Raw genomic sequence first — 16,692 nt, forward strand, 5'->3', positions numbered from 1 at the left:
AGTATGTATTTGAATAATCAAGAACATCTGGAGTTTTTGGTGCTTGGAAAGTAATTATCAATTGAAAACCATAGATAACGAGATCCTTGCATGATTTGGAGTACACTATCCCGTACATCAGAGGTATCAAAGTTTACAACAATTGTCCAGTGACTCACATTCTTTTTGTGAAGAGATGACATGATAGAATATAGTTCGACATTTTTGAAAGTTAATACACATTATAAACAGATGCAGTAGGTACAGTATCATGAAGATCCTTCCAGAAAATCAAATCTGACATCGACTGATTTTTAGACGTTTCGTCAATACCCTCGACGGTTATCTCAGTTCCTCCGAATTGGATTCTTGCTTTTACTCTAGATCTCCTACCAGTTCCTCCACTAGTGTCCGGCATTGGAACAGTCAAAGACCCGATTTCCTTACATCCCTTGTCGTGTATGTATTGTGGGTTGGTATGATCACACGTGAAAACTTTTAACTTCATGGACGTTTGCAATTGCTCCTCGTAAATTGGATAATATGTTTCCTCTGTCCATTCGTTATAATGTACCAATTTCCCACTTTCCACGTGGATGTCGAAATTGTCTTTGCTGTATACTTTTCCATTCATGACTGTTTTCTTTGATTCAGGGTGAGTGCCCTCAATGAATTTTATGTTAGTAACCACACCGTATGTGTATTTCACCACCCTGGCTGCGATCATTTCTGGGTCGTGACCAAACATAACAGCACCTTTTAGAACAGCTAGACCACAGTCCGGAGGAACCACAGCGCTACAGATTGGAAAGGAGTCTTATCCTCTCTTGCAGAAAGTGACATTCGGAGAACCCTCCCACCATAACAATGATGTTAGTTCCCTTTGCAGTGTCCGAAACTAACATTTCCTCAACTTTCACAACGATTTTAACCGTAATTTCGCTGACAAAAGTCAAATATTTATCAATCGTGATATGACCTTTATCTCGTTTCCATTCCACGCTTTTCTCAAGCTCTTTATATTTTGCTAATTTACTAATATCATCATCTGCTATATTTAGAAAAAGAGTGTGGAAACTGCATGCGTACGCTCTTGCACAAATCTGTCTGTTTTTATCTTTTCTTTCTTTCGAAAAACCGGAAGAGGTCGATGTAGTATCCAGTGTATTCCGTGCGGAAGCCCTCAAAGATTGATATGGACACAATTTCCTCCAGCAGCTGTTTAAATTATGCGTCCACATCAATCCCTACCCAGTCACCACCTTGGACGAGACCTATCTCCTGTAGTTTTCCGTCCTCCCTTACTTCCTGTATCGCCATATCAATTGTGCTACCTGAAATTTATGTACAACATCAGTAATGAAAAAGTGAATATAACTAACAGTGATCAATATCATAACTCCTATAAAGAATACAAAATTAAGAGTAGAGTAAACACGGATTCCTGGACAGATCAGAGGTGGGATCAGGTGTCTAGGAGGATTAAGCATCCCCTATCGACCAGCCATACCCGCTGTGAGTCATATAGCTTGATTAGGTAAACAGAGTAAAACATTTTAGCTCATATCAGGCAAGGTATTTCCTTACCAAAATGTATCCATCATACATCGTTGTCATTCGTCGTTCGTCATCATTGTTGTAAATTTTTCAGATTTGTGATCTTTACAGAACTGGGTAAATTTAAGTCAACCTGGTATAACGCATTCTTCATAAAATGGATTCGAGTTTATTGAAATGAATGGATATGACTCCACCTAACGTTAAGGTCATTAAGAAAGAATAAGAATAGTTTGAGAGTTTTAAAACAGTCTTTCCCTCAAGATCTAGTGAATCCGAAATGTATAAAATACCTTTTGTAGTATGAAGATTGAGTTCTGTTTAAACTGAGCCCTGGGCTAGGGTGGGTCATAATTAGGGTTCAAATTTCTAAATTCGATATCATGATATGAAAATTATATTCACATTTTACTGCAAAATAACCCAAACAATACAACACATCAAACTGATAAACAAGCATTGTAATGTAGAGTAGATTCAATGTGTGCAGACTGTTTCCCTGGGTCAGAGTAGAGTCATAATATTGATTTAGATTTTATATTGGAATATGGAATAGAATTCTTAAAATCTTGTATACAACCACAAAGCCACAATTTATTGGATTAGTATATTCCTGTAGTGTATATACAAGTTTGTTCATACCATGACCCCCGGGCCAGGGTCCTACAATAGAGCTTGTAAATTTTAGAAAGGATTTTTTGAAAATGTTTTCGATATGTTGTATGATACAATGTACAAGATATTGCCATATGTAATCTAGTTTCTGAGAAATGGAAAAAAAAATGTTTTATCTTAGAATGCGGTGTTTGAGGAATTCAATCGAAACGTGATGCAATCTTCACTTAAACTGTAAACTTTCTAGAAATAGATTTATCTAGTATATTGATGTTATAGACACATTGTATATAGACTTTGTAGTTTGTAAAATCAGCACTCTGCAGAAGCACACTGGATATTACAGAACTGGGGACTGGACTTAACGGCCGATTTCCACACCACTATAAACAGGGTAATTCTCGTGTGTGTGTGTGTGTGTGTGTGTGTGTGTGTGTGTGTGTGTGTGTGTGTGTTGTGTGTGTGAATTCAGTTCTATGGTGAACAATGAACATTGTTTTGTGAACTTTGATTACTATAAGTCAATATTTTGATTGGTGTATTTACGGTAAATAATTGTGACTATAGGTCAATATTTTCATTGGTGTATTTACGGTAAATAATTGTGAATAAATCATTAACTCTTTAAAACTCTGCTATCAATTGTAGTTAGACTTACAGTTATTCTAGTTTTCTGTCGAATTAGTAATATGCAAACAGTTTTTTGTGATACATTGAATCTGCATTCCATCACACAATGAATGCAGAGTAGGTCAATTGTAAGGACTTTAGGATTTACACTTCTATATCAATTTAAGTACTAGTATGTAATTAATACATAAAGTGCATTTCTTAAAGTAAATCATGATGCACTGGATTACTGGACATATGAAGCAGAATTTATTCAAAAACTTCTACGCGAGAAGAAAAAATCTCTCGCTGTGGCCTTCAATTCGACATTTAGATATATCGATGACGTTTTGTCTATTAACAATCATAGCTTTCATTCATATGTCGATTTGATATATCCCTGTGAGCTCGAAATAAAGGACATCACAGAGTCGTCCACTTCTGCTTCATACTTAGATATTTTATTGAAAGTAGACATTAACGGCAAACTGACAACTCAAATGTGTGACAAACGAGATGAGTTCAGCTTCTCCATCGTCAACTTCCCATATCTATGTAGCAATATTCCATTATCATCTGCATATGGTGTTTATATATCTCATCTGATCTGATATGCAACAACTTTTTCTGCGTATAGTCAGTTTTTAAATCGAGGTAAGCTACTGACAAACAAGTTGATGATACAGGGGTTTCAACAGTCTCGTTTGAAGTCAGCATTTCGCAAATTATATGGCTGTTATATTAATCTAATTTAAAAACAACAACCTGCCATTAATGTTGAAACCCCTGTAACATTAATCTATTTCTCAGTAGCCTACCTCGATTTAAAAATTCATCTTACGCAGAACATGCTCGCGTATATCGAATCAGTTGAAACATAAATACTATATGTAAATGATTATGTTATATTGCTGCATAAATATTTTTTTTTACTTTTAGAAATGTTTTTTTTTTCTTCATGCAAAAATCGTTTGCCTTCCTGCTCTACATCACTATGCATTTACTTTTTCTTTCACATGTGTGGTTCTTGAGAAGAAGTTTTTTGAAAAATGGTATATTTTGGACAGTTTCTGCCCCACCCCCAGGGGTGATGGAGTCCTGAAATTTACAATTGATGCCCCCTTGTCCTAATGAGGCATCATACCAAATTTGAAAAGAATTGTAATGATAGTTATCAAGAAGAAGTTAAAAATGTTTTATTGTTAACTCACGACGCACGACGGACGACGACGGACGACAACCAATTGCAATAGGTCACCTGAGTTTACTCAGGTGACCTAACAAAGGTTGTAGGTAAGTGTCAGAAAAGGGTCGCCACTTGTACCATCACATGAAAATGTCAATCGATATCTACCTGATGTTTCCTAGTATTAATGATGGTTAACTTCTTAGGAATAATTCATTTAGGAAGAGTTTCCAACAGGGAAAGCAGTGTCTGGAAGTTTAGAGGTAAGCGCATTATTGTGTGAGTGTGTAATTGTACAAAAATTTACACTTTAAACCCTATAACGATAGTACGTCTTTTTATTTCATACTTTAACACGAATAGTAAACTCTAATAGGATTATACACAGCTTTAAGTATTGCATTTCAGAAAAAAATGATCAATTGGCAAGGAAAATTGTATTTACTGATCTTGAGGTAATTGATTAAGTGTCTCCAATACTGAGAAAAAAAATTGGGGGGGGAGAGGTGCGTGTGTTTTTTGTTTTTTTTTTTTGGTTTTTTTTTTGTTTTTTGTTATCGATACAGTATACATAAGTGTAAATGTGAAGCATGAATATTCTGATACATGTAATTATCTTTTAATGCGTTTCTCAACTAATTCCCGTTGAAAAATCATAAAATTCCCATTTTAGAAATTTTATAACGGCTTTGCTTTACTGATTCTTTTTACGCGGCGATTTCAAAGTGCAAAGTACTCTGATTATGAGTTCCGTAATGTTTGAAGTAAATTTAAAACAGCTTGGGGGAAATCAAACATTTAGATTTAACAACAGATGCAGATTATAAATAATTATCCCACGTCAGCTGTAGACCAAGCTAAAACTGACCCTACCAAACGCTAACTTGTTTCCGCTGAATTTGTAAAATTAATATGTATGATATGAAGGGGCGAGTTATCTCAAGAGGGCGAGTTGTCTTGAGGGTGAGTTGTCCTGATACCTTTGACGCGGCCATGGCACAATCGGGGCTCGAACGCACGACCTTCCGGTCACGAAGTGAACATTCGTTCGTTGTACCACTGAGCTACGGGCTTTCAACAGTTTCTCTGAAAGTTAACATTCCGAAAATTATATAGTCGTAATCATTCAATTTTAAATATAAAATCTGTCTTTGGGTCGAATGTTTTCTGATACCCAGTGATAGACCGTTCTTTACATTCTGATTTTCACTGCTGATTGCTCCATTTATGTGATTATGAGAGATGTCACATAGCTGCTGTGACCGGTCAACAGGGTATGCTTACTTCTCCCAGGTATCTGATCCCACCCTTAGTGTTTTCAGGGATCTATGTTTCCCAACTTTTAATTTTGTTCTTTATAAAGATGGATAAGATTGATTGTTCGTTATCTTCATTCTCTCGTGTAGATTTATGGGGTATCCCATAAACATTCCGTTTTCCAATACATTTGCTGTATCCATGTTTTACAGTATTCGTACGTTATGATGATTATTTGTAAGATTTTTAAAACAATGTCATTTCAGTTTGAGACATTTCCACTTTTTCGGAAAACACAGATTGCGGTAACCAGTGTTGTGCTGTGTTGAGGACTCATACGCATCAATTTCAAAGAAACTACCAAAGGCAAACATGAATGAAGTGGCAACCCAAGGCTGTTCACAAAATACTTCCTTTAACTGTTCCCTTCATGATGAACAACAGAACCATGATTCGATACCTGCCATCGTATTAACATTGCTCATTGGAATTCTGACACTTCTGTTCAACAGTGGTGTATTAGTTCTTATTGTTAGGGAAACGAAGATAAGACTTAACCCGTACCATTTCATAGTTCTTATGTTGTGTGTGAGTGATTTTCTTGTAGGTCTGGGAGCCACTTTGAGTGTTCTCCGCCGTACCATTCCAGTTTTTCAGATGAGCAATGTTTTTCCGATATTCAACACTCTTTTGATGATAACAGGGCTCTATCTGTCGCTCTACCACACATTTTTGATTAGCTTACAAAGGTTTTTGGTCATATGCAAAGAAAAATGGAACTCTTATGTTTTTTGTGAAAATCGTAAGTACTTTGTATGTTTCGGTGGTTCCATTGTCATACTGATATTCAACTGTGTCCTGATTTCGCCGCCTATGGATGAATTTGAGCCACCTGATGATGTAAACATATTACCATTTGTCTATAATGGTCATTATACGGTATACTCAATATACATAAGGTTTTTTACTCTGTTTCTGCTATCGTCTACAGTGATTCTATACCTAGTTACAATTGCATATGTGCTCAGAACATACAAGAACATTAGTCCCATTGGTAACTCCAACGCGTTACTTGTTAAAACCATCAACGTTCAAACGATTCAGCTACGTCCTACTGAAACGACATGCACTCCATCCTCTGTGCAAGATCAAGTCAACGTCGGTCCAGGAAGATCACGTGTTGAACAGTCTAATCAGATGGATTCACTCAGACGTAAAAAGGTTGTCAGTACACTACAGCTAGTGGGTCTGCTGATCATCGTCCTTATGATTTTTACAGGACCTCTTATCATAACGCTGTCTTGGATTGATACTGTCTCTGCTAGAATCAGGGGTATACTATTTGGTTTGTTTTGCATAAATTCAATGTTGAATCCATTCATATATGTGTGGAAGCTGGTAGATATCAGGGGGATTGTCAAATCGGCACTGTGTTGTTTCAAAAGATAGACCTCTGGTATATCCAGGGAACCGTGTTTCCTCAACTCTCTATTTTGTATTCTTTACAGGAGTTATGAGATCAATCATTGTGCGTTATCTTCACCTTTTATAGATATGTACACCAAATAGCAATAGGCAGACATTGTTCGATTTTACTACTTTTAGAAATGACTGAAGTGTTCTTAATGCGAAAGTACATGTAGTTCATGGATATCAACGAAAGTGTATAATATAGAGTATAATAATTGAGGCAAGCTACGAACAAACAAGTTGATGGTACAGGGGTTTCAACAGTCTCGATTGAAGTTAGCATTTCGCAAATTCTATGGTCGGTATAACGATCTAGTTCGTCAATACAACATAACATTGGATCAAATGCTGTCTGACGTGTTTCATAACGATTGTTAGGCCGTTCTTGGCTCACTGATTTGGACTAAGGATAACTCCGTTTACCTGATCAGGATGTAGGGCTCACGGCGGGTGTGACCGGTCGACAGGGGATGGTTACTCCTCATAGGCACCTGATCCCACCTCTGATGTGTCCACGAGTGCGTGTTTGCCCAATTATCTATTTTATATTGCTTATAGGAGTTATGAGATTGATCACTGTTCGTTATCTTCATCTTTCATTAAAAAGAGTGAGATTCAGGTTAAAATTTTAAAATATTTTAAAAGTGTGTGAGATGTTGTTTCTTGTGCATCATAACGTAGTGTAATTCTTCAGTAAATAAAAGATAGAAATACTTTACGAGCATTGTCAGTATATTATGTTATTAGATAATGAAGATTTTTAATTAGTCAGGAAAATAACAGGAAATTTGCCATGGAGGTTATCACGAAGCTCTAGAAGATGTAGAAAATTGCCTTAAGTATAACACCCGAAACAGCAAGGTTTAAGGACACAATGTGATGTAATAATGACTTCAAAGGGGTTTTTGGGGGTGTTTTTTGTTTTTTGCCTAAACGATATATATGCAATCATTCTCGGCGATTCATATTATGTTTAAATGTGCTTCATATGATAGGGGAATGACTTATCTATTTTAAAATATTTTCTTCTCTTTTATTTGGGTGTTTGTTACCTGGCTAGAAATATATCAAATAATCATACTGCAGCCATTTTCCTGATATTCAAATGAGGAAACCTGTATGATTTACAGGAGAACTGCATGGCACGGCGGATTTAGTGGATAACTGTATGATACGGCTGATTTAGTGGATAAGTGTAGGATATGGCTGATTTAGTGGATAACTGTATGATACGGCTGATTTAGTGGATAACTGTATGGTACGGCTGATTTAGTGGATAACTGTATGATACGGCTGATTTAGTGGATAACTGTATGATACGGCTGATTTAGTGGATAACTGTATGATACGGCTGATTTAGTGGATAACTGTATGATACGGCTGATTTCGAGGCACTACAACACCATGAGTCTAACAATCCTAGAGCGTGTAACAGAACTTGTTTTGGTTTGAATTGTTACGCGTGAAATGAATTTCAAATACAGGGAATCTTATATCGGGTAACTAATAACTGAGAATGGGTTGTTTTGAACAATATTTTATTGATGTCATCAAAGGTATTGAAAACAAGCTTTACAACTTACAAGTTCTTTTTCTGACAGAATCAACACAATTATCGTGACTGCACAAGTTATGATTTTAGAATATAGGAATTTGAAACATATAATAAGATATAAATTAGTTACCTATGTTAGTAAATAAGAAATGGATGGACATTAGCAACCACAAAATTATTTATCTGACACCGGTATATTATTACATGTAGTTATCCACGTTTAACTCAGGATGAGCAGTCAGGTACAGGGCTTTCACTGCGATATCTCCTATAATTTTGGCGTGGAATTACACGTCAGATTTCGAAGCATAATTACAAATCTTACGATTAAATTCTGGAAAAACACTACCCTTGTGATGACTGTGAGCAAGTTACCATATATTCCCTCATAATCCTTTTCCTTGACGTCAACTTATGATCAAGTAACACGTTGGGTTTTTTTAAGAAGAAGAAAACACCAACAGGTCCTACTAATGAGCAAAAGTTCGGGTGTATACGGGTTACCTACTGATATTTTAATGATATGAAACACTTTCAATGAAAAGTGCTGGGAGCAACATCTGTATACTCAAACTAAACATGCTATAATTTAATAACATATCGACAGTGATCAGCAAACTACCGGGGTGGCACGAATTTCTTTAAATACTATACCATTTAAATGAAGATCAGAAGTTTCCAGTACTTTTCAAACATATCAGTATTTCCTGAAATTTGTAATACTGGTTATAAAAGTTGCATCTGAACTTTTCAACTGTCTACATTAGATGCGATTATTTATGCAAAAGAGCCCATTGTTTGAAAAATCTCACTGCTCGCAACTTTAGGACTAGACTACTGTGCATGTGCAAAATTATGGAGGGTAATCGTGTTCAAAAATCCAAGCATGTAAACTTGTTATCCAAACTTGCAACCATGCTCATTTTTCAGCTTCAGCTATGTATATGTGTAACTCTGGGGGTGTACGTTGTTTCTCAGAAATGTATACCTCAGCGTTACATATATGTATACTCTTCATTTGTGTAATCGTTTGATTTCTTATCTTACATTTCTACTTTATAAAAATGCATCATTGTTTCCTAAGTTATACGCGGTCATCCCTACAGTATTTCCGTTTGTAGACTTAGTATTTACATAGCTGTACCTTACAACATCGCATCTTTGCGAAGCATAATAACAGATGCACCTTTTATAGCCAGTATTACAAATTTCAGGACATACTGATATATTTGAAAAGTACTGGAAACTTCTGATCTTCATCTAAATGGTATAGTATTTAAAGAAATTCGTGCCACCCCGGTAGTTTGCTGATCACTGTCGATATGTTATTAAATTATAGCATGTTTAGTTTGAGTATACAGATGTTGCTCCCATCTTTCGGTTGAGCATCACTGAAGAGACATTTGTCAAAATGCGCATCTGGTGCATCAAAATTGGTACCGTATAAGTTTTACATTATGACCCCTGGGTCGAGGCCTCTGCTGGTGGACTGTTAGTCCCCGAGGGTCTCTACAGCCCAGTAGCTAAGTACTTCGTTACTAGCTTGAAAATACGGATGTATATTTAATTGCTGTTATAAAATTTAGAAATTCATTTCAAAATTAAGGATTATCTCCCTCATGCATAGCTCTTATCCTTAGACGAATTTGACTCCACTTATTTTGGCACGCTGTTTTTGGCTATAATAGCTCTAAAACTTCATTGTTATTTCGGATTCCAAACATTTCGGTTGAGCATCACTGAAGAGACATTATTTGTCGAAATGCGCATCTGGTGCATCAAAATTGGTACCATATAAGTTTTACATTATGACCCCTGGGTCGAGGCCTCTGCTGGTGGACTGTTAGTCCCCGAGGGTCTCTACAGCCCAGTAGCTAAGTACTTCGTTACTAGCTTGAAAATACGGATGTATATTTAATTGCTGTTATAAAATTTAGAAATTCATTTCAAAATTAAGGATTATCTCCCTCATGCATAGCTCTTATCCTTAGACGAATTTGACTCCACTTATTTTGGCACGCTGATTTTGGCTATAATAGCTCTAAAACTTCATTGTTATTTCGGATTCCAAACATTTCGGTTGAGCATCACTGAAGAGACATTATTTGTCGAAATGTGCATCTGGTGCATCAAAATTGGTACCGTATAAGTTTTACATCTTACACATTACAGGTCAACAAATGTCAAGTTTACATGTTTGTCGAATTTCGATATGACCATATATGGAAAGACAACGGAAATCCACGATTATTACGTTTGGATAACAAGTATACACGATATACTCTCCATATAAAATACCGACAACATAACGTGCAGCTCGAATTTGTTCAGTTTTTACATATAAAAGACTAACCGATGTGTGCTGAACACAGAAAAAAGATTAGCATCACACTTATAATGTACGACCACAAGAACTGTTGATTTTGTCTGTAATATATTCCTGTAAGATTACTGAGAAAACTCCTGAAGAATTATAGAAACTAGTTGTATAGTAAAAAAAATTTCATCAACGCCAAATAATAAGCATATCATTTCGTTACGTATTACGACCATATATACACTTCACGTATATTTATTTGAGATTATATATCTATGACACACAATGACACACCACTGGTACATACCTACAATTATTAATATAATACAATACGGCCCATATTTATCTAGTTTTATGTTCACCTGATCGAGAATTACTTTACTCCTGAAAAAGATCGCACTATGACTCAGAATAAGATGTCTTAATGAGCTACATCTTGCAAATTCCCTTTCAGTATTCCATGGATTCAAATGGAACCTTTAGCGTAAACATTATTTTGTTTATTCTTAATTGTAATAGTGCCTAGCATCTGCTGTGTCTTCTTGATTAAGCAAGAAAATTGTGTCTGAATTAGATGGACGAAATTCACATAAGGAATACGGATACTAAAACTAGCCTAAAACAATTTTGATAGTGATTAACATTCATATTGCTACAAAACTGACAAGTCAGAAATTAGTTAGAATTAGTTTTTGTTTTAATATAAAAAATCCAAGGGCCTTAAAGGTCACCAGAGTACTATGCATCATGTTTCCCAAAGCTCATGACTTGTGTGCATGAAATTTTAAAAACCATTCAAACACTACAGATAGCAATACTTAGGTCACCTGGTGATTCAAGTGAGCTAAAAACTCTGTAACGACAAAGCCGATCAATATTAACATCCAAAGTCTCTCTGCCAAATCCAAGTATCATGTACAAAATTGATGAAGATCTCATCATGTAACAGACAGTACTGATGAACGGACCAGCAGACAGGTTGATCACTACGACACCTGCCATATAATGGGGACCAAATTACTGGGATTTCGTATTAATAAATATGTATGAAAATGAATCCCTCGATGATGGAGAGAATCGATTAGAAACACCCGAGGGTAACCGACGATGGATAAGTATATATCCTTCGATGTTCTTTCCACTGAGCTTGTGCAACCTTTAACTCTGTCTATGCTGACAGGTGCATATAAGTAACTACTGTTTACTACATCTGTATAAATGTATTAGTGTTTTCAATAAATCAATTAAATCAGGCATAGATCGCGAGAAAATATTACTCGTTCCTTTCACAAAAACAACAAAAAGGAGTTGATGCATCAACTTTGTACACATACTTTCTCAGGAACATGATCTCTATAAAGTTGGCTCTGATAATTTTGTGCACAATTTTCATTTTGAACAAATTCGGAGTTAATCATAGTAATAAAACTATTTTATACCTTTTAATATCTGGTTCCACTTCACGTAATTATGCAAATATATTGTAAATCCAAGTGGCATGGTAGAGCTAAGCTGTAAGTGAACTTGATTGGCAATAATCATTTTCATTACATTTTATTATGGTGTTTTAAATAAATTAGCCTTTCACATTACATGTCATTTTTAAGATCCTCAATGACGTGTATAACCAATTAGCGTGGACATTTTTTTTTTACAGCTAACATCTGTATGTCCAAGTGTAGTTTCTCGGTTTCAACACCCTTCTTCAGTTGATCCAAAACATGGACAGCGTACTTTTTTCACAACAGACTACATGTACAATTTACCATCAATGTACGGTCACATGGCCAGAGTTATCCCGTACAGCTTAGGGGAATAATTATTATTCGTATACGATTTTCATGCAACGGGTCAATAAAACTATTGTTCTGATGTGCCCTACAAACATCCAGCAGGGCAAGGGGACTTGTTGCTACTGGTACGTTCGATTTCTTACCAAGTTTTATTGACGAACGGAATGATGATTTCATGAGCGTACTGAACCATAGATTAGGATATTGACCAATGGTTTTCGGTGTGTAGAGTGTATAATACATCAGTCGTTTGGAAATTTTGCAGACGGGTGCCATCTATCTGTAAGTCCCTTATAGATTGACCGAGGTGGCAAAACAACCCCAGTCATGCATACACCGATCACAGTCCTCATATCGTCGAGTGCAGTTTTGCTGTTTTTCGATCTTTTATCTTCAAGAGTCCACTGGCTTACCGTACGTACCATTTTAAGACCAGTCTGATCAAAGTTGATGATAAGTTCATAGGGGTAACATTGTCATTAACATATTTTGATATCTTCTGGAGGAATCATTAAAGTTTTGGGCAATTTTATGGTTGTTTTTGTTCTTTTTTGTTTGACTAAATCCCTACACTTTAATGATGAGCGTGTGTACTCCTGGAATAAGTCAATGCTGCCGCCATAATCGGTAAGAAGATTGATTGATTATGGTTTTACGCCATTTTGGGGCAATATTTCAGCCATTTTACGGTAAGATGAGCTTTGTTTTTCGATTCTACAATTCCATGAGCAGCTGCTAATAGAATGTTTGAATTTACAATACTCTCTGCCAGACGTCTGATACAATTGTTGAATTTACAATACTCTCTGCCAGACGTCTGATACAATTGTTGAATTTTCAATACTCTCTACCAGACATCTGATACAATTGTTGAATTTACAATGCTCTCTACCAGACATCTGATAAAATTGTTGAATTTACAATACTCTCTACCAGAAGTCTGATACAATTGTTGAATTTACAATACTCTCTACCAGAAGTCTGATACAATTGTTGAATTTACAATAATCTCTGCCAGACATCTGATACAATTGTTGAATTTACAATACTCTCTGCCAGACGTCTTATACAATTATTGAATTTACAATACTCTCTACCAGAAGTCTGATACAATTCTTGAATTTACAATACCTCCTGATGGACAACTGGTACAATTGTTCAATTTACAATACTCTCTGCCAGACGTCTGATACAATTGTTGAATTTACAATACTCTCTGCCAGACGTCTGATACAATTCTTGAATTTACAATACTCTCTACCAGACATCTGATACAATTGTTGAATTTACAATACTCTCTGCCAGACGTCTGATACAATTCTTGAATTTACAATACTCTCTACCAGACATCTGATACAATTGTTGAATTTACAATACTCTCTGCCAGACGTCTGATACAATTGTTGAATTTACAATACTCTCTGCCAGACGTCTGATACAATTCTTGAATTTACAATACTCTCTACGAGACGTCTGATACAATTGTTGAATTTACAATACTCTCTGCCAGACGTCTTATACAATTGTTGAATTTACAATACTCTCTACCAGACGTCTGATACAATTGTTGAATTTACAATACTCTCTACCAGACGTCTGATACAATCGTTGAATTTACAATACTCTCTGCCAGACATCTGATAAAATTGTTGAATTTACAATACTCTCTGCCAGACGTCTGATACAATTGTTAAATTTACAATACTCTCTACCAGACATCTGATATAATTGTTGAATTTACAATACTCTCTGCCAGACATCTGATACAGTTGTTGAATTTACAATACTCTCTGCCAGACGTCGGATACAATTTTTGAATTTACAATACTCTCTACCAGACATCTGATACAATTGTTGAATTTACAATACTCTCTGCCAGACGTCTGACACAATCGTTGAATTTACAATACTCTCTGCCAGACGTCTTATACAATTGTTTAATTTACAATACTCTCTACCAGACGTCTGATACAAATGTTGAATTTACAATACCTCCTGACAGTCAACTGATACAATTGTTGAATTTACAATACCAAATGGAGAGTTTTATTGTATGATTTCACTTCATTATCAATTTTTTCTCTTACCATCTTAAACTTGATTCCTAAACTTCACAAAAAGCCCTTACAAAAAAATACATTGCTGGATTGAATAAATGTTTTATCAAGCCCCTATCTTTACTCCTCACGAAAATAATCAAGGGTTGTCCTCGTTGATTTCCCAGTAACTCGGTAATGGTTTCATAAATTTATTTTCAAGATTGACTTTCATCTTCTGACGATCCCGCATACTACAGACAGATGTTTCAGAGACCTATGTCCCTAATCGTGTATATGCTTTTTCTAGTGCTATCCTAACACCCATTTCAACAGCCCAACATGCGTTCTGCAATCTTTGATTAAGAAAATAGACTGCATATTCTCCAGGCTTTTATGTGCGGCTTGAGGAATCTGACGGCAAACTTTTTTTTAGGGGTTCAACTGCATTAGAAGTATAAGTAATTGCAATTGCCTCTTCGGAGTGTGCATAACTTGGCGAGGTGAGCCGGGCGAACTTGGTTCCTTTATTTTGGAAGATTGGATCTTCGTATCTAGTATTGATTTGAAGGTGAAGAGGTTGTTAACACCGGTATGCTTCATTGAACAACATAGAGTCGTGTGTATCGTAACGGTATTCTTGCAGATAAAGACATTGTTTATGTTTGGTATACATAATATGGAATTTTAAGTGATCAAAACAATGAAAATTAATCCACACGAAATCGTGTTCAACACAAAAAACAACTAAATTAAATACTTTACATTAAGCGCAAAGCACGAGAAAATTAACATCAAATTATGGAATGTAGGCAGAGATAACTCTACAATGCACACTACAAAAAACTGAGGCAGCACACCCCCCGCCTGATGTGTATAACATCACTAAATCATTTTGACTATAATCCTAAAATAGTTCATATGAAATATTGTTTGTCTACAACAATGCAAGCATCATGTGTAAAATAAAATTCACGCCAGTCACGATAAGTCATATACTGAACAAATAAAAATTTATAAATTGCTAACAGCACAGTGCAAACAATGGGATAATTTCACAGATTGGTTTAGTGAGAACTACATAAACATTGTTTCTAAACAAATTCACTCATACTTCCCTATCTAAAGAGTCTCACTATCAAAGATTTTCTCAATCACTGCTAAAGGCCATTAACCACAGGCACTTTCATTCTTAACGAACACAATGTCACCCTCCTTCAATTTTTTTGTGAGCGTTTCCATTCAGTTATCTTTATGGTCAATATCATAAAGAAAGGTGAATATAACGAAAAGTTACCAATCACACAACCCCTATAAGCAATACAAAATAGATAGTTGGGCAAACACGGACCCCTGGACACACCAGAGGTGGGATCAGGTGTCTAGGAGGAGTAAGCATCCCCTGTCGACCGGTCATTCTTGCCATGTGCATTATATCTTGATCAGGGAAATGGAAATCTATTTTGCATTGCTTATAGGGGTTGTGTGATTGGTAACTTTTCGTTATCACTTGCAAATATCTGAGTAAGCAACACAGATAATAGTCTAGTCAATATACAAAATGAAATCAAGAAAATTGCTACAAAAGGTTTTATTGCTTTAACTTATACTACAATACAGTCTTAAGAACATATTAAAATATGCCAAAATATAAATTGCAGAGGACGTTGAAAAGGGGATCTTTATTGTGATCACGAACCGTAAAATTTGAATTTTCATTTATGCTACGATTCGTCCTCCATACACAGAAATATGACGCCATGATGACACAATACCAAGAGACACGCTGTGAAGGCATGATTATTGTTAGGTGAGAAAGATATTATATAAACTGCAATAATCATTGATGTCAAATAAGTACATCAAAATGGGGTTCTTGACTAGTTAAATTTGCGTATCAAAACAATCGTTCATTGCCCGATTCCAGATTTATACCAGCAGAAATATATTAAGTCCATAATCTTAAATCAAAAATTTTAAAGCAGATCTCCAAAATTAAATAGTCTTATTGAGGGTAAAATCGCCTTCATACGCTTGGAAAAATAATCTATGGTGAGCCATATGTGACATTTTTATGCATTCTATACGCATATAAGGTAAAACAACAATTTTCAAGGCAATTTTCAAAATCCGGTTTCGATTTAAAAAATTTGTAGTCAAAAAATTTAAGATTTCTTGTAATCAGAATATTATTTAACAAATCAAAGCACAGAATCAAAAAAGGGTAATATTTTATCTGCTGAATTGAATGAATATAGAAATGGATTTGTGTGTTTTCTGCAACAATGGTCTAGGTACCAGCCACAAACTTTTCTTAC

The 16,692-nt window shown here is 35.6% G+C and overlaps 1 pseudogene; it reads right to left on the bottom strand.

Moving 5' to 3' along the window:
* Positions 1–248: 248 nt before the first annotated feature.
* On the bottom strand, positions 249–1,302 carry LOC125657626 (heat shock 70 kDa protein 12A-like; annotated as a pseudogene).
* Positions 1,303–16,692: the final 15,390 nt, after the last annotated feature.

This window comes from Ostrea edulis, chromosome 9 (genome assembly GCF_947568905.1).
Source record: "Ostrea edulis chromosome 9, xbOstEdul1.1, whole genome shotgun sequence".
NCBI lineage: Eukaryota > Metazoa > Mollusca > Bivalvia > Ostreida > Ostreidae > Ostrea > Ostrea edulis.